This window comes from Epargyreus clarus, unplaced genomic scaffold (assembly GCF_041222505.1).
Source record: "Epargyreus clarus isolate Ecla_fem2 unplaced genomic scaffold, WU_Ecla_fem_2.2 ptg000006l, whole genome shotgun sequence".
Taxonomy (NCBI): Eukaryota; Metazoa; Arthropoda; class Insecta; order Lepidoptera; family Hesperiidae; genus Epargyreus; species Epargyreus clarus.
This window is the reverse complement of record NW_027332214.1, coordinates 11,618,128-11,645,102: the sequence shown is the minus strand read 5'-3', so window position 1 is coordinate 11,645,102 and position 26,975 is coordinate 11,618,128. Positions and strand designations below refer to the sequence as shown.

General features: G+C 35.0%; 10 non-coding genes across 10 annotated transcripts; all 10 read left to right on the top strand.

Moving 5' to 3' along the window:
* Positions 1-38: 38 nt before the first annotated feature.
* On the top strand, positions 39-120 carry TRNAL-UAG (transfer RNA leucine (anticodon UAG)). Its single transcript has one exon. It is a non-coding gene; the product is annotated as a tRNA-Leu (tRNA).
* A 77-nt stretch (positions 121-197) lies between these two features.
* TRNAL-UAG (transfer RNA leucine (anticodon UAG)) lies at positions 198-279 on the top strand. The gene has a single exon. It is a non-coding gene; the product is annotated as a tRNA-Leu (tRNA).
* A 390-nt stretch (positions 280-669) lies between these two features.
* Positions 670-751, top strand: TRNAL-UAG (transfer RNA leucine (anticodon UAG)). Its single transcript has one exon. It is a non-coding gene; the product is annotated as a tRNA-Leu (tRNA).
* Positions 752-827: 76 nt separating this feature from the next.
* On the top strand, positions 828-909 carry TRNAL-UAG (transfer RNA leucine (anticodon UAG)). Its single transcript has one exon. It is a non-coding gene; the product is annotated as a tRNA-Leu (tRNA).
* Positions 910-986: 77 nt separating this feature from the next.
* On the top strand, positions 987-1,068 carry TRNAL-UAG (transfer RNA leucine (anticodon UAG)). Its single transcript has one exon. It is a non-coding gene; the product is annotated as a tRNA-Leu (tRNA).
* A 549-nt stretch (positions 1,069-1,617) lies between these two features.
* Positions 1,618-1,699, top strand: TRNAL-UAG (transfer RNA leucine (anticodon UAG)). Its single transcript has one exon. It is a non-coding gene; the product is annotated as a tRNA-Leu (tRNA).
* A 76-nt stretch (positions 1,700-1,775) lies between these two features.
* Positions 1,776-1,857, top strand: TRNAL-UAG (transfer RNA leucine (anticodon UAG)). Its single transcript has one exon. It is a non-coding gene; the product is annotated as a tRNA-Leu (tRNA).
* Positions 1,858-1,934: 77 nt separating this feature from the next.
* On the top strand, positions 1,935-2,016 carry TRNAL-UAG (transfer RNA leucine (anticodon UAG)). Its single transcript has one exon. It is a non-coding gene; the product is annotated as a tRNA-Leu (tRNA).
* Positions 2,017-2,250: 234 nt separating this feature from the next.
* On the top strand, positions 2,251-2,332 carry TRNAL-UAG (transfer RNA leucine (anticodon UAG)). The gene has a single exon. It is a non-coding gene; the product is annotated as a tRNA-Leu (tRNA).
* A 712-nt stretch (positions 2,333-3,044) lies between these two features.
* TRNAL-AAG (transfer RNA leucine (anticodon AAG)) lies at positions 3,045-3,126 on the top strand. Its single transcript has one exon. It is a non-coding gene; the product is annotated as a tRNA-Leu (tRNA).
* The last annotated feature ends 23,849 nt before the right edge of the window (positions 3,127-26,975 follow it).

Here is a 26,975-nt window from a genome sequence, read left to right as displayed (position 1 = left end):
ACAGAATGTTGTACTAAAAGTGATAAGGTATATATATAGGTAGCGTGGCCGAGCGGTCTAAGGCGCTGGTTTTAGGCACCAGTCTCTTCGGGGACGTGGGTTCGAATCCCACCGCTATCATATTTTTATCTCCCTTTATTTTAATATAAAACTATAATTACAGAATGTTGTACTAAAAGTGATAAGGTATATATATAGGTAGCGTGGCCGAGCGGTCTAAGGCGCTGGTTTTAGGCACCAGTCTCTTCGGGGGCGTGGGTTCGAATCCCACCGCTATCATATTTTTATCTCCCTTTATTAATGTAAATATGTAATTACAAAATATTATACAAAAGGTTTGAAGTTAGATATATAGGTAGCGTGGCCGAGTGGTCTAAGGCGCTGGTTTTAGACACCAGTCTCTTCGGGGGCGTGGATTAGAATCCCACCGGTATCACTTTTTTATGTCTCTTAATTTATGTTTATGTAAAATTGCAAAATATTATACTAAATGTCAAAAGACATACATATAGGTAGCGTGGCCGACCGGTTTAAGTCGCTGGTTTTAGGCACCAGTCTCTTCGGGGGCGTGGGTTCGAATCCCACCACTATCATATTTTTTAAAATATATTATTCATGCAAATGTATAATTCCAGAATGTGATACCAAAAGTCAGCAGATATACAAATAGGTAGCGTGGCCGAGAGGTCTAAGGCGCTGGTTTTAGGCACCAGTCTCTTTGGGGGCGTGGGTTCGAATGCCACCGCTATCATATTTTTTAAACTCTATTATTTATGCAAATGTATAATTCCAGAATGTGATACCAAAAGTCATAAGGTATACAAATAGGTAGCGTGGCCGAGCGGTCTAAGGCGCTGGTTTTAGGCACCAGTCTCTTCGGGGGCGTGGGTTCGAATCCCACCGCTATCATATTTTTATCTCTTTTTATATTAATATAAATGTCTAATTACAGAATATTGTACTAAAAGCCATAAGGTATACAAATAGGTAACGTGGCCGAGCGGTCTAAGGCGCTGGTTTTAGGCACCAGTCTCTTCGGGGGCGTGGGTTCGAATCCCACCGCTATCATATTTTTATCTCTTTTTATATTAATATAAATGTCTAATTACAGAATATTGTACTAAAAGCCATAAGGTATACAAATAGGCAGCGTGTCCGAGCAGTCTAAGGCGCTGATTTTAGGCACCAGTCTCTTCGGGGACGTGGGCTCGAATCCCACCGCTATCATATTTTTATCTCCCTTTATTAATGTAAATATGTAATTACAAAATATTATACAAAAGGTTTGAAGTTAGATATATAGGTAGCGTGGCCGAGTGGTCTAAGGCGCTGGTTTTAGACACCAGTCTCTTCGGGGGCGTGGATTAGAATCCCACCGGTATCACTTTTTTATGTCTCTTAATTTATGTTTATGTAAAATTGCAAAATATTATACTAAATGTCAAAAGACATACATATAGGTAGCGTGGCCGACCGGTTTAAGTCGCTGGTTTTAGGCACCAGTCTCTTCGGGGGCGTGTGTTCGAATCCCACCGCTATCATATTTTTTAAAATATATTATTCATGCAAATGTATAATTCCAGAATGTGATACCAAAAGTCAGCAGATATACAAATAGGTAGCGTGGCCGAGAGGTCTAAGGCGCTGGTTTTAGGCACCAGTCTCTTTGGGGGCGTGGGTTCGAATGCCACCGCTATCATATTTTTTAAACTCTATTATTTATGCAAATGTATAATTCCAGAATGTGATACCAAAAGTCATAAGGTATACAAATAGGTAGCGTGGCCGAGCGGTCTAAGGCGCTGGTTTTAGGCACCAGTCTCTTCGGGGGCGTGGGTTCGAATCCCACCGCTATCATATTTTTATCTCTTTTTATATTAATATAAATGTCTAATTACAGAATATTGTACTAAAAGCCATAAGGTATACAAATAGGTAGCGTGGCCGAGCGGTCTAAGGCGCTGGTTTTAGGCACCAGTCTCTTCGGGGGCGTGGGTTCGAATCCCACCGCTATCATATTTTTATCTCTTTTTATATTAATATAAATGTCTAATTACAGAATATTGTACTAAAAGCCATAAGGTATACAAATAGGCAGCGTGTCCGAGCAGTCTAAGGCGCTGATTTAAGGCACCAGTCTCTTCGGGGACGTGGGCTCGAATCCCACCGCTATCATATTTTTAACTTCAATTATGCATGTAAATGTATAATTCCAGAATGTGATACCAAAAGTCAGCAGGTATACAAATAGGTAGCGTGGCCGAGCGGTCTAAGGCGCTGGTTTTAGGCACCAGTCTCTTCGGGGGCGTGGGTTCGAATCCCACCGCTATCATATTTTGTTGCCCTAGACATTTAAAGGGGCATGTTAAAGATTTGAGGAACGTTTATGGAAGTTTTAGGGAAGTGCAGTGCATCTATTGGCCACTGCTAGACAAAACATCTAAATTTATAAACGGTAATAGAACTGGTTGGGGTTTGATTCCGGTAACACAACCGCCAAATTTATTTCTGCTATATAGCACGAATAATAATTTGAGCTTTCTATGTTTTTGGCTTCTGAAGGCATAAACAGAGGTAGAATACGGTTGTAAGGTATAAACTTTATAAGGTAGTAAACACATCTCTGATTTTCATAATTATGTGCACAATAGAAATTATGTCATGGTAACTTACTTAAACAGTAAAGAATAACACCGTGACGAAACTTACACGTCTGAGATCTTAAATAAAAAGTTCTTAATATATATCCCTTAAGTTTACCAATCTGCATTGATTATCACGGAGAGTACAGAATGGAACTCCGTGCCCAGCAGAGGGATGATAGAGGATTTACGACGATGACAAAAAAATACTTTTGAAAATATAGACCATGTCATAGGTATGAAATTTGAACATTTCTGCCTACTAGAATTTTTACATTTCGATCTTGATAAGCAAAACATGGGATAGATTCATTATTAATAACGGACATTGTACGAGTAATATAGATAATAATGGGGTATCAATTTTTTTATGTTACATTAATTTATACCGGGGTTGATACAGGTAGCGTGGCCGAGCGGTCTAAGGCGCTGGTTTAAGGCACCAGTCTCTTCGGAGGCGTGGGTTCGAATGTCACCGCTGCCATATTTTTACTTTTTTCAAAAAAAGCCTTTTTGAAAACCATATGAGGCCCATTAATGTGACAATTTTAAAGAAACATTTACAACTATAAGAAAAAATATGTATTTAAAAGCGTTTAAAACAGGAATGATTGTACTTCATCTCGTTTTTTCATATAATAGAGGAATAGCAGAGGAGCATGCAATACACATAATGGTAAGTGTCTACTGCCGCCCAAGACATGTAATCAACTCTAGATAAGATTTGATTCCTATCTGAGCTTGGCTTCAGATGCGCCGCTACTTCAGAGGCCTAATCTAGAATGGCTCGGAAATAATGTCTCCCTTACCACACCCTTCAAACCAGACCACAGCAGCGCTTAACACTGACAGAAAACGGTGTGAAACTGGAGTCAAACCATAAAAGGTTCTTTCACCCTGTAACCTTGACTATAAAACAATTATAGGTTTAGTCAATGATATAACATAATTAACTGGAAAATTATTTCCAATTAATTTAGATTTTCGACTTTGTTAAGTATCGAACGACTGTAATTACACAAAAAGAAGAGTTAATTACAATTAACACTAAAGTATTTATTTTACGTATACACTAATATTATAAAGAGGAAAACTTTGTTTGTTCGTTTGGTTGTAATGAATAGGCTCAAAAACTACTGGACCGATTTAAAAAAATCTTTTACCATTCGAAAGCTACATTATCAACGAGTAACATAGATAGAGTAAATATTTTATATGAAATATATTTGATAAATAGATTTTGCGGCGGTACAAAGTTTGCCGGGTCAGCTAGTTATTTATAAATAATTGAAGTAATTATTTTGTTACTAAAATTATTTTGTTACTAAACTAGAATATTTATAAAGGTGATAGAACCTCCTTTAGATCTATGCCGGTTACACCGCCGCCATACCTAGTGAAGGTATGGTAAGAGAGACAAACTTTTCCGAGACATTCCAGCTTAGTGCTCAGGGGTAGCGGCGCATCTGTGGCCGACCTCAGATATGAATCTAATCATATCTCGGCTTGATTAAACATTGTAGTGGCAGCTTACCTCAGGTGGAATGCATGCTTATCTAGTACTTCTATATTATAAAAAACACATAACATAAATGATATAACATATAATTGGCTTATTTTAACCTTTTTCTTATACCCCAATGCAATTTTTATGTCAACAATTAATTTGTTGTATATTTGTAACAGTAACCGGAAGCAAGATGGCGGACCGGATGTTCCGTTAGCAGGATATGACTAGCGGCGTTGTAGGTTGTGACAATCCTATTTTTATTTTAGGTAAATATTGAGACTAATCAATTATAGAATTTCCAATTTTCTCCCTGTTTGATATTTAGTTTAGTTTTTTGCGCCCAGACAATAAAAGAACTACCCTTCAAACAGGCAGGGGGTGAATGCACATCCACTAGCACATGCACGCAGTTGCCTGGTAGTGTGGGACTCATCCTTAGGGGATGCCTCACCCACAAAAAACCCCTTTCTGGCTTTAGTCCGCACAAACTTCAAGGTTGTTATTATATTTAGTATCAGGCAGTTGTCTTAGTGGCTTAAATTTTGACTTATCGTAAGTGTAGATCCGCGTTAATTAATAAGCAACCCAACGAAACGTTCAAACACCTAAAACATTACTCTAACGAATCGCGCTACTAAAATATTTAAACATAAAACAATTCATTGTCGGATGCACTGAATTCTTATTTCACGGAACACTACCTCCCTCACAAGCTTTGTTAAGCTTTGATGCGGATGGGAACAATATGAGGTTTCTAGATATACTGTTTCGTGTGCTCGGTGACTTCTGACGCTACGGTATAGTCGGCAAAAACATTAAAGCGAATTAATGTGCGAATTGTAATTTAGTTTATGTTATGATCAGGACTTGGATTGTTTAAATGTTAGAATAGTTATTATTAGAATGCGCAGCTATTAAAAACAGCTGCGTATTCTATTCGCGATATATTTTAGGGATTATTTATTAGACAAAAAGCGACTGTAACAACTTAAGTCCGGAGTATTTAATGTATGTATGTATGTACGTATGTATATTACTTTGGCATAAGTTATAGGCTGAACAACTTGACGGATTTTGAGATATTATATGTCGTTATATTCGTCTAAGAAGCGAGTGATCCTGGAAACATTTTAAGCAGTTGCAATTAAACTTGATACTTATTATGAGAACAACTTTATGATTTAAAACGAGGATAGTATTTTTTTTTATTCTCCCTAATGGTAATTTATACAATTATGTATTCGTTAAACAAAATCTACTACAGGCTTCCTATCACACAACATATTGATTGTTCTAACATGCAATTGCTGAAATTCGCAGATTTTTTTTAGCAGTTCTTACGTAATTTCTTCCTCAGCGCCATCTATACATTTTGTATATTCCAAGCATCAGTTCTGAATTTGAATTTTAAAATTCGCTGCTAGCAAAGAAGCCGGGCATTGTTTTTAATTCAAAGGCATTTTAGAACAATGGCAACACAGAAACCGTTTTGTTTCCGTGCGTTAAGTAAGTGATTCCTACAAAATACGGTGGCAAATTAATATAGCACGGGATTTTAATAAGTATTTTCATTTTGGGAATGCATTTTCTTTGTTCTTGAAGCTGCTACGAAATACCAATTTCTGTATACTTTGCGCTTTGCGGAGCTATTAGGGGAGGTATTAATTAATATTTTGTCAAAGGTTTCTTTAAATGAGTGATGCAATATTGTTTACGTGTATGAATTTTATAATATTGAAAATTATGATATTAACCTTTGGCTGATGATTTAAATCTATCTACTTTATTATTTAGCCGTAATATTTGTGACAGTGGTAGCATTGTAGTGGTAGCATTACAAATAGATAGATTGGTACAAATATTGATCTAAGCAAACTTAAAGGCGGCAGAATCCTTTGTAGTTCGACTTCAGTGGTAGGACCATACGTGAACTATGTTCAAATTAAATTTTAATGATATGGAAAAGACACTTCAAATAGACATTTTGACTTAGACCACTGAGGCAGAAGGTCGAAACTCGGACCTCGATTCAACCACCAGGCAACTGCAATTTCGTAACCTCAATTTAATACAAAAATTCTTAAATAATTATGCATATTAACTTACGTACTACAAACATTTTCCGCAAAATCCTTCTAAAATATAACCACATGTGTTTACTAACCATACCTCATGTATATTGTATATGTGTGTCCCGCATTGTAACACTGACTCTAGCGGCCCATTCGTAACCTTCATACGTTTTGTTTTAACGTTGAAACCAACCAGATTGAACCTTGGCCTTTTCAGAATGCTACTTTACTTTGCGCAGTCAAATGCATTTTGTTAAATGTGTCAAAAGTTTTAAAGGTCATGACCGACATATGTACATTTTTTATATTATTGAAGTAGCTAACGAACATGCAGTCTACCTTTTTTATAATATAAAATAAATAAAAAATAACCGCTTTCTACACTCACAGCCCCACACTAGGACTCCCTGTGTCGTGGGTGCCATGGACACACACATAGACAAATACACAAAAACCCAGACCCAGAAACAGAAATCTAAATTCATCTTTTAGATATCTGTCTGGCCGGGGATCGAACCCGGGACCATTTGCGCATCAGACCTCATCGTCGTCATCGAAGGTAGGAGTAGCACACGGGCATGCAGTCCACCTAATGGTAAGTGGCTATTGCCGCCCATGGACATCTGTAATCAATCCCAGATAGGATTCAACCTGAGGTCGGCCACAGATGTGCTGCTAACCCTGAGGACTAAGCTGGAACGCCTCGGAAAAATATGTCTCCCTTACCACACTCTTCAAACCAGAACACAGCAGCGCTTAACGCTGCTGTTATCAGGCAGAAGGTGTGGCGGTGTTGCCGCCAGAGTCGAACCACAAAGGGTTTTTTCTACCTGATGTAGAGTGGCTACTGCTGATGGATATCTATAATGATCATAAATAAGACTGAATTCCTACCTAAGCTCTGTAACAGATGCATTTTTCCTACCGACTAAGTTGGAACGCCGCGTTTTTAAGCGCTTACCAACCTAATATAGGAATTTTAATTTCTAGTACAGCCTGAACTTAGTATTCCAGACTTCCACTGAAGCTCGAAATATTCTAGGAATTTAGTCTGAAAATTTAAGCTTTAAACTAATAATTGTATTTAATCTGCCTTATTAGGTTCATGGTATAGCGGTCACTATATTGCTGTAACAAACAGAGGGTTTAGAATTCGATTCCCGATTTCGAGGCTGGGACTTTTATGTGATGATTAGATTTATATTCTGGTTCTGGGGTTTCTTGTCTCTTTAATTACCGAGCAAACGAGCACGCAGTCCATCTCTAACTCCATAAAAAACAGCATCTACAATCATAGATGCATTTCTACACTTAAGGAGTATGATTCGTGTTCCACACCAAAGCGCTAGAACTGTGACAGTGGTACCTTCCTGGTAGAACTATGGTCATTCTACCTTCGATATGTACTGACTCTACAGCTATTATTATCATCAATCTATCAGCCTTTAAAAGTCCGCATGACTGTACGCTATAAGTGTAGTATAAGCTAAAACAGTATATTAATTATGTAATCTATGATAGCAAAGTGAGCGTCTATGTAACAGCTATTGTTACGGAGCGACTAGCACCTATCTCATTGAACCCTGCCCGGGCCAGCCGAGTGTAATAGATAGTGTGTGATGTTCCTTTGTTTGGGTACAGCCCGGTGCGTCTAAGAAGGTAAAGCTATTAAATTTGTTTTATAAGAATGTAAGAGCGGAAATATAAAGTTAGCCTTATAACAGTATTTTTTATACGAAGACTCATGCATCAAAATCAATTGTAAAACATACTAATTTTAAAATATAGCTGTCAAAAATATAGTATTTGAGGACTCAGCTGTAATGCCTCGAAAAAGTATGTCTCTCTTTCTACAGCCGTCAAACGAGATCATAGCAGTGCATAACACTGCTTTTATTAGACAGCGGACGACGGAGTCGCTGGAATCGAACCAAAGGTTCTACCACCTTCAAAATAAACAAAGCAAACAATTAGGTTTCTAGCAAATATTTAAGAATCAAATTATTAAAATTAATCATAGTTTAATTGGAAACGTCATCGCCGATTTTTATCGGGCTATTTTTAGCTGACTGCGTCAGAAGAAGGGTAGTATTTATCACCCTATTTTTTATAAAAACATAGAGTTTGATAAGTCAATTTCCAACCCAAACCCATACCTATCCCCCGATCGAACGAAGTCATAAAATTCCTTTAACATATTTTTTTAAATCACACCCTATAGAGGGGTTGTATTTACGATGCGGTAAGTCCCCGGAGTGGAGCTAATTTATTTATGACCAAGACCCATACGGATACCCATATCGAGGTTATTTGTGTGAACATGAAGTGATTGTTTAGTTACCTTGTCGATATTATATTGTTTGTTGAGTTTTATATACAAAGCTTTTATAAATCTAAAAAGATGTCGATGATATCAGATAATAGTCGGTGGAATTGGTTAAGCTTTTATGTTAAAATTTCTGCCTCATAATAGCAATGTTAAACGCGATGTGTTCAGGTTTGAAATGTTTGGGAAGGAAACATATCCTTTGCATTCCAGCCTAGTCTTAAGGGGTAGTGGCGCATCAGTGGTCAACTTCAGGAAGAAATCTAATCTTATCTGGGGTTGAATACACATGTCCATGAGCGGCAGTAGCCACTTACCATCAGGTGACTTGCATACTCGTCTGCTACTATTATATTATATAACAAAATACATCCTATGTAATAGTTGGGTAGAGATAAAGCAAAAATTCTATAATATTTGAGTGTATTTTGTATTATTTTAATTACAAAAAAGTTCTAATGAAATTTAAATAGAAACAATACATGAGCAACCCGTTTGTGTAAGTTGTAAAAGTTAAAAGGTTAGCTGGTAGCGTGAGACGGTAACATTTTTCGTGTCACAGGTGTACTAGATTAGCGATACCTCCTGAGTTTGCGGCTTATGGCCATAGCTTACGTATTTTATGGGACAATTCCCTAAGTAATTTAAAACACAACATTAGCTGGACTTTACTGTAAATTTTTGCACACCTTTTATACCGGAACATATTTGAATGCCAATGAACATTTTTCTGCACCCTGTATTATTGCTATACTAGCTGACCCGGCAAACGTTGTGTTGCCATATAAATAAAAAAATGTTAAGGGTGAATAACAACAAAATAGTTAATACTGTTAACTTTTTTAATTAGGGCTGATAAACGTAGGAGTAGACAAATATTATCTGAAAGCTTCGAACTGCTAAGCTATCGGGAGTTACACGTGTTATTCTGAGTCAACCATAAATGATAGACATATGCTATCGTGGCATATTTTTTATATAATTTTAAGGAGAACATTTCCGTGATACATTATTTCTGTGTAGCTTTAACTATTAAGGTTGCACACGTGACAGAAGCTTAAAAATGGAGTAACTTCTCCCATTTTCCCAACATTTCCCTTCACTGCTCCGCTCCTATTGATTACAGCGTGATGAAAAGTATACTATAACCAGCTCAGGAGTATGAAAGATAATTGTACCAAGTTTCGTTGAAATCCGTCGTGTAGTTTTTGTTTCTATAAAGGTTATACAGACAGACAGACAGACAAAAATTTTACTGATTGCATTTTTGGCATCAGTATCGATCCCTAATCACCCCCTGATAGTTATTTTGGAAATATATTTAATGTACAGAATTGACCCCTCTACAGATTTATTATAAGTATAGATTTTTCTACACGAACATAATATAACTGGTAATAAAGACCAACAGTATATTGCTATTTTCAAAGTGTATTTATTTAAAAACATTGTTTCTTAAAGGTATGTAACACATATCAATCGATTGATAAGCAGGGTGACCTTATTCTATTCTAAGCCATTTGATTTCATGTAAGCTCACCGAAGGTTTCAGACGATTTAAGAAAAACATTATCTAAGACATAAATCATTTCAAATTTATTTATACAGCATGATCGAAAAGGTTACTTGTATATAGTGTTATTAGAAAGTTTTCATGTTTCACTTTTTTGGCAAAATATGAATATGGTTTTTCCACTTTTATGGTTATAGTACACTGGAGGCCATAAATCTAGTTTTCTACATACAGACCTTATAGCTTTATCCAATCTCGATAATTTATTTGCTTTTAGATATTATTTTACAATGTTACCGCTTGAATTATGTAAGGTCACGCTATTAGCTTTTAAGTAGATTTCATTTTATATACAGGTTGTTTAAAAACTTACAAAATAATAAAAAGAAAAACATTGTAATTATTTTAATTAATAACTATTAATACCATAAATAAAAATAAAGAGATTATTAATACAAATCTTCTTTTATTCTTTGACCAAATTATTTGGATTTTTTTAATTACAAATATATTGAATAACAGGCATTGTAAAATGTGAGTAAAAAAATTTTTAAAGTAAATATTATTTATCAAACACTCCATACAAAAGAATATTAATCAACCAATCAAACACGGACAATTAATACATTCTTATATAAATAATAATATATGAGTTTTATTGTAGGTACAGAATCTTTTAACAAGGCGAGAGTACACAGGTATTATCCCGCATATATAGGACCGCTCTACACCATCGTACATACCACCTGCATATTTATTCAAGTTTATTGGTTTAATTAAACGCACCTTTCCTTAAGAGCTAGGATTATAACGAAACGTCCCAGCTTCCACGATAACCCTGGTGATTCATTGCCACATATTGGAAATTTAATTGAAATCAGAACTCTCCATTATAAAGGTCAGTCGATTTTTAAAACCAATCTTTTCATTCGATAGCTCCACCAATATTTAATTTCGACTATCTGTTTTATCTTTTTTCACCTGACGAACACGCAGGGTATTTGCATTAAAAGAAAAGCCAATATATATCTACATGAAACATAAAAACATGTTTGTAGGCAGTATTAACTAATGAGTAAAACGTTATGTAGTACCTACTCTACGAAATCTGTATAAGGAATTTTATAAATATAAATAGCTGGCCCGGCAAACGTTGTGTTGCCATATAAATAAAAAAATGTTAAGGGTGAATAACCCTTATCACTTAGGGGTGAAAAATAGATAGTAGCCGATTCTCAGACCTACGGAATATTCATATAAAATTTGGAGAAAATCGGTAAAGCCGTTTCGGAGGAGTACGGTAACTAACATTGTGACACGAGGATTTTATATATAAGATATGATTAAACAACGAAATGTTTATACGAACTCAATAATAAACTGTGAAGCAACGGATAGTCAGTCTTTCGTTAAGATACTTCCAACATTACAAATCTACAGTGGCGACTTTCTACAACTCGTCAAGGGATAGCGCTTCTGAATCACGCTACCAATATGTTATAATGTTTTCTCGACATCTCCCATATATACAAGCTTCGAATTAAGACTCATGACACGATCAAATAGCCTGGCGGGAGATCTATCTTTGCTATTTATAGTGAATACTATAATACTGTCACAGTACTATACAGTTATAATCAGTAAAGTTCACTATACTCTCTACTATGCTATGCTATACTATAGTGTTGTGTAAAAATCGTGCCAGCCGTTCATACTCGTACTATTTTACATTCCATGTCTTAGACCGTTTCCATTCATTTCCCTGTATATTATACTTCAATTTTATTTCCTTAAAGCAACCAAGTATGGAAGTAGTATTATCAGTATATACCATAGTATATACCACAGCTTTTGTTTGCTCCGATGTGTAATGAATTTTATACGGCAAATATTATTGAACTTCCCCGGTGCAGAATGTTTGTATTGAATCCCTTTGATTTGTATTAGACTTAGGAATATTAAAATTGTATGTTACAAGCCTTTGGTATTGATGTAACTCTGGAAAATATATTGGATTTGGAATAGGTTTTTAGGTTTTGTTATATTATACGTACTCGTAAGTAATATGTAGTTTTGATTTTATTAATTAATCGCTATTTTAACATTCTCGTATCGTGTATTACGTTTTCAATATTTAGAAATTGATTCTACACATGAGGCCATATATATCTAGAGACATTGAACGTGTCATGTCGGACAAAATCATATCTTTCCCTACAATAACCCTTGATTACGCTTCAAAATTATATTATTTTATCTGCTGAGCCGTGTCCAACATGCGATTTTTTCGAAATGATTTCGTTCGATTCCCGGCTAGGTACATTTTTTAAACCTAATGATGCAATTGTAGTTCGCTAATCCTTATAGTTACGAGTTCTAATACACATACATACATTTCATACATACATACAAATACACATACACATACACACACACATACACATACACATACACACACACATACACATACACATACACATACATATACACACACACATACACATACACATACACATACACATACACATACACATACACATACACATACACATACACATACACATACACATACACATACACATACACATACACATACACATACACATACACATACACATACACATACACATACACATACACATACACATACACATACACATACACATACACATACACATACACATACACATACACATACACATACACATACACATACACATACACATACACATACACATACACATACACACACACATACACATACACATACACATACACATACACATACACATACACACACACATACACATACACATACACACACACATACACATACACACACACACACACACATACACATACACATACACACACACATACACATACACACACACACACACATACACATACACATACACACACACATACACATACACACACACATACACATACACATACACATACACATACACATACACACACACATACACATACACATACACATACACATACACATACACATACACATACACATACACATACACATACACATACACATACACATACACATACATTTGAAAAAATCCACCTGTATATTCGTGGATTTTAAAATTTTAAACTTTGGGTATGTATTCCTTAATCCAGCGTAATTAATCTTCAGTTTGGTAGATTTAATCTGGAATTATTAGTTTAAGTTGGTGGTACAATTAAGTACGTACTCGAGCCAGGCCTCAGTATTGTTATTTTACGTAATAGATGGAGTTCGTTAAACAAACAAAACTGTAATCTAGAATAGGATTTTAGTTTTGTAAGTTGTAATCTTATCTTATTTGCAACGTTATTCTGATATTAGTGACAGAACAGTTAGAATTTTAATTGACTTAAACTTTCATTTAAAAAACTTTTTAAGGATCTGATTAAAGTATAAAAGGAAAAATAATTATAGATGTTACCTATTCACAAATGATATTCATCAGCAACCCATTACTGTCCCACTGTTGGGCACCGGTCTCCTCTCATAATGAAAACGATTAGGCCATAGTCCACCACACGCCAAGTGCGTATTGGTAGACTTCACATACCTTTGAGATTTTTTTTTCATAAATCTCTCAGGTATGCAGGTTTCCTCACGATGATTTCCTTCGCCGTTTAGCAAGTGATAATTAATTTCTAATACGCACATAACTTTGAAAAAATTAGGTGCGTGCCTGGGATTTGAACCTTGGACCTCGATCGAGAGGCCTAGTTTCTTAACCATCATTGCCTCAATAGAAGATATTATGTTCATGTAATGGTATGTGATGGTAAGTGGTCGTCATCCCTAATGGTGGCTGTAAGTGTCATCCATAGCCGCCTGTAATTAACCCAAGTTGAAGGGTATTGCTACCCCTGAAGACTAAGTTACGATATCTCGTATGCCTTTTCTCTATTACATTATTCAAGTCAACACACAGCAGCGCTTAACGCTGTTTTGGATAGAAATAGGTATGGGCTGGGACAATTGTGCGAGTCGGATCACGAAAAATTATATGTATTCTATTTGTCGACTGTAGACGTCAATAACTGACGGTTACTATTAAATTAACCAATTAATTTAATAGTAACTAATGTATCGAGATGTTATAAGCACAAATAGGTACACCGGTGAACGTGGAATCACAAAAAGTCAGTTTTATATTCTGCTTGTCGCTTATAGATGTCAATATCCGACAGTTACTTTTAACTACTAACTTAACCAATCAAGTTTTCCAATAACTAGTAGCGTTAATAATAAACCCAAACACGAACCCTTCAAACACCATCCATATTCTTGACGCCAAACTTATTACTTCCAAACTGTAATAGGAACAAAGTACTTAGATTAATTCAGGCGCTTCTTTCACAGCTCGGGAGATTATCTACTTGGCAAGTGCATTAAACTCGTTCAACTTTTCTGTGTTCGAATAAATAATTCAAGATATTGCTGTTCTTCTAGTGCTTAGTTTGTTTAAAAAGATAGGAGGCGGATACATAGATTCCTTGTTGAGAGGTTGTGTTATAAAAAAATACGAAATACTTTGTAAAAAATGAAAATTTTCAGAATCCATTTTGATTTTAGTTTTTGTTATAATTTACATTTTAAATTTTACCATTCGTTTAAAAAAAGTCTCATTTAAAAATTACCTGAAAGAAATCAAAAATTACATAAAAAATAATTCGAAGAGGGATTATGTGAACAAAATTAATGTTAAAAATTAAAAAAATTTTTTAATCTTCGTTGCCATTAAAACACAATCCTTTGAAATTAAAGTTCGTAGGATTCGTGACATTAGATTTTTAATATATTGTTATTGTTATAATACTGTTTGTACATCTTACTCGCTTTCCGTATTTGCATGCTGTCTTCACCTATAATTGTAATGACACCTCTTTTCTCTGTTTTCATGATTGTTGTTTTTATTTGGTGTACATTATGTTGGTGATCATGAATAAATAAATAAATAAATAAAACCACAAAGTGGCAACCCTGCATTTCGGAACCACATCACTACAACATGCCACATAACTAACATCTATGTACTTGAATTAATGTCCAACAAACATTAACCTAATTTAAGTTACCGTCTCCATAATGTATTGCCGTTGACGATTTATGGTCCTATTTCCCCCACTTTACTCATAGATACCCTGCCAGCAAAACTCTTAATACTTTCTCATAGTTAACGCTACGAAAAACGTTCATTAGTAATATTTTATTAATATAAGTCTAGAATCGTAGGCGCCATTTATTTGTAAAAGTAATGTTTTGTAAGTGTAAATAGAGTACGTTTTTATATAAGAAGAAAAAATAACTAACAAACCGAATGGTATGTGATTGCTGCCACCGTTATACATCGGTAATCAACCCCAGATATGACTAAAGATAGGTTGCTGATGGTTGATGGATGGCTGCTGTTATTAGGCAGAAATAGATGTGGCAGTGGTGCTTCCGATATCGAATCATAAAGGATCATTACCAATCATTACTATCATCCTTCAAAACATAATATACAATAAGGGCAGTTATCTTAAAATATATGCGTTAAATATAAGATACAATAAGGCCAAAAAATGTAATCCAATCTATAATTAATAAACTCGACCCTCATCAAAGCCCTCTCGAGGCATCCAGCTGAAATGACGCATCATCAGAAAGTAGATAAAACTCAATACAATAGCACATTATTGGCAGAGCACGTCAGGAAAAATATACACATAATGATTTAGACAAAGAGTAAAAACACTCCGTATTATAATATGCTTTTTATAGTATAGGAGTAGCTAACGAGCATGCAGTTCATCTGATGTTACAGCCACCCATTAGAGTTTAAAAGTTCTTACAGGTCTGTGAAGTCTAGATGTTCCTACTTAGCCAGCGCCGTTACTAACCTATCCTTGTTCTTTCGGGAGAAGAAACGAACCCAGCAGAGGGTCAGTTGGCGACAATTTGTTGTGTTTATTTTTTTTAATGTTAATAATATTTTTATGTCGTGATTTTTAATTTTGGCAGAAAAACAATAACGCATGATATAAGCGTGTTACATATTTTTAACCAAATAATATCAAAATTAATTTTAAAATTGCACGAAAACAGACGAAGAACAAAGTTGTTTGTATTTTTTCTTTACATTTTCCGTTTGTAACACTGTTAACGAAAAAGCAAACCATATTTTATAATGCGAAAATTGGTATTAATACACAACAACAATTAATGAGCTTACTATTTACTACCCAATCAATACACAGCTAAATACCATAGATAAGTAAAGATATCTCACCGCCGTGTAATTGAAGGAAGACATTAAATGGCTTAAACGGCTGACAATTCTGTCAGCCATTTATTGGCTGTCATGGTGTAATTTACGCGGAACAATGCCGACATGTGCAGTTAAGTGGTGTAAAAACACAAAATCGCAGAAAAAGTTGTAAGAAATATCGTTTCATTCGTAAATGATCTAAAAACTACATTCTAACACGAAAACAGATGACAGTGACACATGCGCAGTTAAATAGTGTAAAAACACAAAATCGAAGAGAAATATGATATATCGTTTCATTCGTAAATAATCTAAAAACTACATTTTTTTTATTATTTTTCAAACGAAAATAGATGACAGTGACAATTTCAATTGTCCAAACTGGTTACATTTTCTTGTTAGGAGTGAGTAATCTTAACTAATCTATGCTCCACACAAAGACATTATTCTGACGTCATAGCTATAGAACGTCATACCTATACGTCAAATAGCTATACGGGCACACGCGTGAAAAATTGCCCCACGCCATTGTCCTGCTGTACCGCGTTTTATTTTGCCGTTTTACGAGAGGCTTTTAGAGCTTTTGATGGAAAACGAATAACGTACGCGTGAAGGCACTGATAGAATGGAGCCGGGTTTCAGCAGATTGAATGAGCTGCGTTAACCGCTTGGCTCACCACTAGTAGATACACGATCGCTGTTCTAAACTAAATGCTTCGATAAAATACGTTTTACTTTATACTTTTACTAGCTAACCCGGCAAATGTTGTGGTGCTATATAAATAAAAAAATGTTAAGTGAACAACCCTTATCACTTAGGGGTATGAAAAATAGATAGTAGCCGATACTCAGACCTATTGAATATGCATATAAAATTTGGTGAAATCGGTAAAGCCGTTTCGGAGGAGTACGGTAACTAACACTGTGACACGAGAATTTTATATATAAGATAAATATTGTTAAAAGTATAAATACTCTGTAAAGGAACTTTCTAAAACGATATTATTTATACGTTACTATTATCTTTGATCTCGCTTAAAGAGGAAGTCTATCCTTAACTGTACTTAACTATTCTCGTGATTCAGGGAAATGCTCCTCGATTTACCCTATCCTCCCCGTCACTCGTGCAAAGAAAGCCAATGGAGTTTCTAGGCCGGTATTATACAACAAATCCACCCATACCTTTACTTCGTTATTAAAATTTATAACCAAACACGTATAGGACTTAACTCAAACGTAGAAAGGACCACATATGCGTTGCTAAGACTAAATTAGAATTCATATTACGTTGTCAGTCTTATCATACAATTTAGGGATCATAATACATTTAGCCCAAGTTCTAATTCTACTTCAATTTGATAAAATAATGTAGACCATAATTTGTAAGTAGTCCCGTAAACCTATACAAAATATGTACCTAAATATTGTATGTTTAAGTTTCGTTACATGTTATTTAAAAATCAAAACATTTCTGGCGGCGGCACCTTTTAAAACATAATATATTTTTTTTAATATAAGAGTAGCAGACGAGCATGCAGTCCACCTGATGGTAAGTGGGTACTGCCGCCCATAGACATCTGTAATCAACCCCTAGCTGAGGTCGGCCACAGATGCGCCGCTACCCCTGAGGAGTAAGCTGGAACGCCTCGGAAAGTATGTCTCCCTTACCACTCCCTTCAAAACGGAACACGGCAGCGCCTAACACTGCTGTTATTAGGCAGAAATAGGTGTGGCGGTGGTGCCGCCGGAGTCGAACCTCAAAGGGCTCTACCACCTTCAACAACAACAACATTAATAAAGGCATTTATATTAAGATAATTATGTGCTTTAAATACAATAACTTTTACTAAATTTAAAAAATCTTAATATGATTTCGCCCTTTAAGTCTCAGTGTAACTATTCTCTACAAAATAATCGGCTTTATTTATAAAGTAAACAGAGTATTTTGTAAAACATGACGTGACTTCAAGACCTTGTTTTGATAATTCGGATTAAAGGTTATAATTCTGTAAATTATTTAAATCTTTTACAATAATATTACAAAAGGTCAATTAAAATATAGGTTTTTTTAACTTTTTCTTAATCAATTATTTGTAAGTATGCTACTTTGTGTGTTGTTAGGAACTTATAGGAATAACTAATTTCGTCACCGGGTTTACTTGTGTTGAAATTTTACTTTATTACTTAACACGGTTTTAATTACTTAATTCTAATGATTTTTAGAAGCAAAAGTAGCAATCGAAGTTATTGTAGTTATTTACGGGGCAAATATTTTTCTACAATACAGAAAAGAGAGTTTTAGTGAAATAGTGGTTTAATAAGTATGACATAGGTAGCCGAGGTCATATGCCATCATGCCTTAAGCATAAGGAAAAATCCCAGGAAACATAGATTAGTAAAGATTACTCACTTCTAACAAGAAAATTTAGCCAGTTTTGACAATTGAAATTGTCACTGTCATCTATTTTCGTGTTTGAAAAATATTAAAAAAAATAGTCTTTAGATTATATACGAATGAAACGATATTTCTCCACACTTTTCGATTTTGTGCTTTTGCACCACTTAAATGCGCATGTCGGCATTGCTCCGCGTAAATTACATCATGACGGCCATTAAATGGCTTACAAAATTATCAGCCGTTTAAGCCATTTAATGGCTTCCTTCAACAAGGCGGTGAGATATCTATACTATGTATGAATATAAAGTAGTACCTAATTTCAATAAAATACTCAATTTGACTCTCTCCTAACTGGATATTCTAAGACAAACATTCTATTTTCCAAACCGAATCCCTGCGACCAATCGAACACAACAATATATGATTTCAATCATAACGGCCCCGAACAAACTCGTCCACGATTGTCTAAACACCATCAATAGATACGAGGCGACTGAGGAGCTATTGTGTCCGATCCTACATTTGCCCATGAATACCCTACACAAGGACTCTGACCCAATAAAGTTTCATCCAACACCTGAGAAGTACACGCTATTTTGCTTCTTACGTTACCAGAATAAAGACGAATACCGCGTGTATGGAATTTGTTTTGTTGTTAAACTTAGTGGGTTCCCGTACTTGGGTTGTATCAGGATCCCACAGTAGAATTGACTGCAAAATGTCCGTGCGTTACAGATACTAACTGCAGACAATGGAACCTTCGGAATAGAAGCCAACGACCGACTGTAAGCAATAATTTGCAAATATCTGTTATTTTTCTAGATAACATCTGAGTTTCTTCCTGTTTTGTAGATACTGTGCTTACTACAAGGAAATAAAGAATATTATAATATGTATGGACTTGATTGTAAGTTATTTTGCAGTGTAGCCTAGAGGTTAAGAAACCCAACTTCTCGATCAAGGGGTTCGAGGTTCAAATCCCAGGCACACACCTCTGATTTTTCAAAAATCATGTGTGTATTAGAAATTATTTATCACTTGCTTAAACGGTGAAGGAAAACATCGTGAGGAAACCTGCATACCTGAGAGATTTATAAAAAAAATCTCAAAGGTATGTTAAGTCTACCGATACGCACTTGACCAGCGCAGTGAACTATGGCCTAATCCTTCTCATTATGAGAGAAGGCCAGTGCCCAGCAGTGGGACGACAATGGGTTGATGATGATGTAATGAAATTAAAGCAAAAATATTTTTCATTAGATTGTGTATACAATTATGGCCTTCTACGCAAGTAATGATATTTGTTATATTGTTTAGACAAAGAAATTAAAATCAACAAACCCTGTTACCGTAGTAAAATAATGTAAATCATTATTTATTTAGGCAATAGTAATTTGACGACTGTACTTATTAAAGAGTTTATTTAGTATCTTTACTCATAACATTACTGTAAATTAAATTTAGCAAGTTATATTCCCAAGAAATTTATTACAAGAAATAACAATTTCCCTACCATCTAATTTTAATAAAATAGTTCCCCAAAGCGTAGAAAATTTTATATAAATCCACTAGAGTTTCCAATATCTCAATATCGGGGCTTATAACAACAAATTTTAATATTCCTAAGCCTAATACAAATCAAAGGAGATTCAATACAAACAGCCGATATTGGTTGCTCCGCGACGCTCAATAATATTTGTCATATCTCAAGTTTATTACACCAATATCGACGGAAAAACATGGACTTAGACAGATATAAATATACATATGTACTTATTTAATAATAAAAACAATGTGAGCCGTCACGGGACGCCTGGCAGATGTAAAACATCGACATTATTTTGTAAAAGTAATATGCAGAAAAGAACATATTGTGATAGGAACTAAAAATGTCATAATGATAAAATAAAATATTACGATTTTTGCGCATGGCGCCGCGTCGCCACACCGTACACGCTACTGCATATAGACTGTATATATATACCATCGTATAGCGTGGTATCGCCACGGCATGCGTCGCCACGCCAGAAATCGGTTTTACGTGCGGCTATAGATGTTTCACATCAAAATGAAGTTACGTACTCGTAGTATAGGTGGTATAAAGTTGGAAGAAACTTTTGTGGTTCATTCTGGAGACACCACCGCCTCACATATTTCTGCCTAATAACAGCAGTGTTAAGCGCTGTCTTTTGGTTTTATAGGTGTGATAAGGGACACATACTTTTCCGAGGCATTCCAGCTTAGTCCTCAGGCGGCGCAATTGTGACTGACCTCAGGTAGGAATGTAATCTTATCTGGGGTATATTACATATATCCATGGTCGGTAATAGTCACTTACCATCAGATGGACTGCGTCTACTCCTATTTTTTTATATAAAAAAATCTCATCAATAACTGACAAGTAAATTTAAAAGTAATAGAATCTTTTCCAAATTACTCCAAAATCGACATTGGAGTAGCGTGGAGTAAGCTCCAAGCCACTTTCAGCCGTGTGAAGAAATCCGTGCCCAGTAGTGAAACATAAAAGGGTTTGCAGCTGGAACCTTTCTCACTTGCATTTAAACTTAGTCCTCAGGGACATCCATGGAGCCTTGACTGATCAATCTATAAAAAGTTGATTTTTTCATAACAAACAAAGTTCGAAAAATAGAGCCAGTATGGTTCGACCGAGAAGTTGCCACCGCAACACTCCTTTTGTTGCGTTCTGCGGAAAAGGTTTGGATGCCGGCTGTGTTAGTTTTAACCATCTTACGAGTAGTTATATAAAGAACCTGTTTTATATAGGTGGTTCATGAGCAATATAGTGACCAATCACGAACAGGTGGACTGCAACTTATTCGCTACTTTAATCTGATAAAAGAAACAATAATTAATCACTTTTTACAACAAAGAAATTTTATGATCTTCTAAATAAAAATGTACGGTGCACACAGCGATAGCAATTTCAGCTTCATCCAAGTATAAAACATAAGTCAAATACGTAATAAATTTTTCCTTAATACTTTATGCACATAAGAATGCAGAAACTGCCGACCTCGCTAAGTACTAAGTCACATTACTTACGTCGGTGCGCAACTTGAATCATGATCCTTGTTCAACCGCTAGCGGGCAGCGTGTAGTGATAAAATAGTTTGCGATGTTTCTGTGTCAAACGTTCTCATCAGTTTGAAAGTTGTTAAAAATGAAAATTATGTGAGAGTTTATGTGTTTGTGTGTGTAGAAATTATTAACAATAATTATATTATGCATGTATGTGTGTGTAAAGAGAAAGATGAGAAAGGGTATTCTGGCCGGCAAAATATATAACAAGTTGTATATTGGGCTTTCGTAAAGGGACTCCTCATAAGTGACATATCAGTTTTGTGGTTAAGATAATGTTCTTTAAACTATTTAGGTGCTCTATTGCACGGTCACGAGTTTATCACGTATCCCACAAGTGGGTAATAAATTTTAATATTGGATTACCATAATAAATGTGGATTGAACCTGAAGTTAATTTTAATTTTCACTCACACTTCTGGTTGTGGTGTGGTGTGGTAAGTGCACATCTTTTTTACCTACTTAGCTGATAACCCGACTAATCTTTGTTATTATTTCAGTTACACAAGCATTAGTTGTTCTAGAAACAACTGTTAACATCGTTTAACCGCTTGTAGTCAGACCAAAGGCTTACACACGAACATTAACCTAATTTAAGTTATTCTCAGTGTAACCTATTGCCTTTGTCGATTTATCGCTCCACTTATAGGTGCTGCCAGCAACTCATGATAGTTTTTATTAGAATACTTGAATAATGCGTTGGCTAGCGGTTTCAGTAATTAATTTGAATTTAAAATTTTCGTCGTTATTTTAAATTTTGTACGATAAACAGGGCTTATGAAATATTGTTTTAAAAACTGGTATGTAAATAAAAATACAGATATATATTTTCATGTAGAAAAGACCTTGCAGTCCACCTGAGGGCCTACCACCATCTTTTACAAACCGTCATAGTTCAGGAATGTTTTATTTCCTCCTTAAAACAGTTAAAACATTCTGTCATAAGCAGTTAAACAAACTTAAACCCTTATTAATTTTTCGCATATCCATGGTATAAAACCAACTGAAATTGTCATATTTTGCTTAAAAAGTTAAATCTCCTGCATAAAAGTAAAAATGGTAGATGGTAGTAACCCCCCTGATCTAGTGGACACAGCTGTCAAAGAACATCTATGAGTTTCGTCCATCTTATTTTTTATGATATGGAAGTAATAATTACAACGAATAGCGATAAAATAGTTTATGATGTAGCCCCCTACTATAATCATTAGATCATTGCCTGATAGTAGGTGGCTACTGCCACCATAGATAAGATTAGATTCTTATCTGAGGTCAGTCACAGATGCATTGCTACCCCTGAGGGCTAAATTGGAAAGCCTGGGAAATCTATGTCTCCCTTAAAGCCCCTTAAAACTAGAATACAGCACCATATAACACTGCTGTTTTAAAGAAGAAATATAGCAGAATAAAGCAGAATTGAATCACGAAGGGTTCTACCCTCTGGGCTCACTTAGGGTTGAAAGTTCTAAAGGAGTCCACCTTGATTCTGTCTATTTCAGGTCGGCTACAGATATTTTTCTACCCTCAATTAATTCTAACGTCTCATATGAGCTGGCTTACCTCAACCCTCAAATCAAAACACTGTAGCACTTAACGCTGTTACTATAAGACAGATAAAAGTATGGTGGAGCCGAGGAACCATGAAAGCTTTTACCTTAAAATGAAGAAAGAGTAAATAAAAACACCCAAATAATCCCCCATAAAGCAACAGAAGCCGCGGGCTATCATTAGTATCACGTACGCCGCACTCCAATTAAAACACCTCTTATGTGAATGAAAACACCATCAAGAACGGTACATCCAGTTTTTATATAAAGCTACAATGTAATACAAATAAGTGTGTTGTCGTACTATTAAAGCTAAGCGAGAAACGATTTTTCAATGCACCTAAATCTTATACATAAAATTATCGTGTCACAATGTTAGTTACCGTACTCTTGCGAAAGGGGTTTACCGATTTTCACCAAATTTTATATGCATATTCGGTAGGTCTGAGAATCGGCTACTGTCTATTTTTTATACCCCTAAGTGATAAGGTTTGTTCACCCTTAACATTTTTTTATTTATATGGCAACACAACGTTTGCCGGTTCAGCTAATAATATATATAGACACACACTAGGAGCCGAAAACATGAATGCTCACATCCAATACACAATTGAACCCAGGATCCTGCGGAACAATGGTCCCTTCGCCGGGGTACCACTTGAACGACATTAATTTGTTTAGTACGACAAATTATAATAAAATTATTTGCGAGGCTCATTTTGTAAGTACTATGTTCGAAGAGATTAATTCAGTACCATGTTTGAAAAGACAAATTTTATTTGTATTTGTACGTATTTCGTTTGAAGAAATAATTTTATACTATATTGACTTGACAAATGTACTGCTTTTGTCGTGGGATACATCTTTTATTGAGATACATACATACCTAATATATATGCGAAATATATGCGGTACTATATTTGATAAAGTTCGAAAGTACTATAGTTAAAATTACACTTTTGATGCTGTGCATAACAATACGATTCTAAAGTATTGAAGAAAGTATTAAAGCTTAAAACTACTGATTGGTGTGGTCTGCTGCTGCTGTCTAGCAGCAGTCCACCTAATGGTAAATGGCTACTGCCCCCCATGGACATCTGTAATCAAACCCTGATAGGTTCAGATATTTCTACCTGAGGTCGGCCACAGATGCGCCCCTGAGGACTAAGCTGGAACGTCTCGGAAAAGTATGTCTCCCTTACCACATCCTTCAAACCGGAACACAGAAGCGTTTACCGCTGCTGTTATGAGACAGAAATAGGTGTGGCGGTGGTGCCGCCGGAGTCGAACCACAAAGGGTTCTACCACCTTTAAACTTACCATCAGATGGGCAGCATACCTACGTGTTCTTACTTCTCCCTTATAAAAATAATAATTATTAATATTTAACGAGCAATTTATCGCTTTTGCGTGTATTTTTTCTCGTTCCCAATGAAACAAGGCCCCAAATGCCTAAAGATACCTTAAATCCCTTTTGAAGTGGGAAACATGTGAAACGGAGTGCGTAAAGGGCTATTTGACCTCAAGGGCCGCCTTTGTTGCAGTTTGTAGTGGCAATTGGATAGGTTTGTCTAAGAGTAGAACTTGGGTACCTAATGTTTTGGATTCAAAAAGTTGAAGCTTAACAAAGCCATAGTTTTATCATAAAGATCCAACTAGGCAAATGGAATTTTACAATGTTAGTCTTTGCGATTTGCAGTTTAATGTACTACAAGTATATTGTAGTTATAAACAAAATTGTCATATAAATATTTATGACATCAGTACTCTTAAAGAGTTTTTACGTTTTGACAAATATGACTGTTTTGTATGACTGACTGTTTTGGTATTTGTTTACGTATTTACCTATACAATTTTCAATCAGCGCCCCTAGCGGATTATATCAGAACTTGGAAATTGTATGGGCCAATACGTAAACAAAATTACACACAAAATGTATGTCCATTTATATTACTAATAATTACTTTTATTTTTTTAATTAAGTAGCACTATTATGAATATAGCTGTTTAATATTACACTTAGTCAATATTTCATATTAGAAAATTTCCCATTTTTCGAATCTTTTCTGAAAAAAGTATTTAAACACTCGTATAAAAAAATGCAATATTTCGTAAAAACTTTTAGTCAGTACATCAACTTCTTTTAGAATTCCGTGGACACATATGTACACAATCTATATTTTTAGATTACGAAAAAAAAAACTACGAATTCACAATATAATACAATATAATGTTGTCTCAATACTGTCTCTCTGTAATTCAAATACCGCAGTATATTATTGGTTTCACAATGGTGTCCCTAGTACCATGAAAATAATAATAACGTTATATAAACGCTTAAAATCTGTACAGCCATAAGGCGCCCAACGAATTTTACAAACCATTTAAGAAGGATTTATGTCACACCGTAACGTAACAACCAACAATGCTTTGCATTTTTCAGAGCGGTAGGGAAACAAAGAGGAATTATATATTATTATTTTAAAGAATATTCTCATTCTGATATTACTTTATGGGAAAGTTCGCCAGTACATTTGTAAACTAATAACAAATATAGAAACAAAAAGCTCGACTGCTTGAAAATAATTAACTGAGAAAGGAATAAAAATCCGTCAAACCGTTTAGGCTATAGGCTGTACGAAAGACATTACCTCCGCTGTCGGATAAAAAATGAATAATTCTAAGAATTATCGGACACAATTCATTTACAAGAATAAACGAACACTGATGTACAGACATCACCGTAGACCGTTGGTGTGGAAAGTATGAAATTTTGCTCAAAAGTTCTTTATATAATGTATGTTTTGTATCTAACAATGTGTTCAAAAATATTTTCTAAGTGATCCTCACTGAAAAAGTGTGGAAAATTAATCCTTGTTGCCTGCTATGAAAATAGATTTATTTATTCCAACAGGAGAACAAATGCATATGCGTTACAAAAATAAAATGAAGTATTTTTTTTGTCAAAGTTTCGTCCGTAAAGCTTCGTTACGGTGTGAGTGGTGACCTTCAAAAGCTCTTCTAACTTAGTTTCCACTACATTAATCAACGAATTCTTAATCTTAATTTGTAAGCATTAAGGGATAAACTTGTTTGAATGGTTAAGAACGTTACGTTCCAATTTTCAATCTTCAGTTTAAAATGGCGTGGCTTTAAGCTTACGGTGTAATTATTAAGTAAGAATGACCTTATAAAGTTTATTTAGGTGAGATTATTTTAATTTTATTTTTTAATTGCATAGTTATGGGATTAAAACATTTTTATCGATAATTTAGGAGGTTAAAATAAGACTAATTTTACCCGCTACAGAGGGTAATGTTTTTCGAGCGTATATTTGTATGTCACACACAAACACGTCAAGCATACCTAATGCCCAAACGGTTTGATGGATTTTTTCATATGAAGTGTCGTTAGATTTGTGTAAATTGTAGGAGTGATATAGGATACATTGCTACTTTCATTTCATGTTTTTTAACGTAACATTCAAAACGTAAGGAGTCTTAGATAACGACTTTACGGTCGCATTACTGATTAATGTTAGTTAGGATTCCTATTTTTAAACTCCAATGATATAAGTAAACTTATTTTTATTT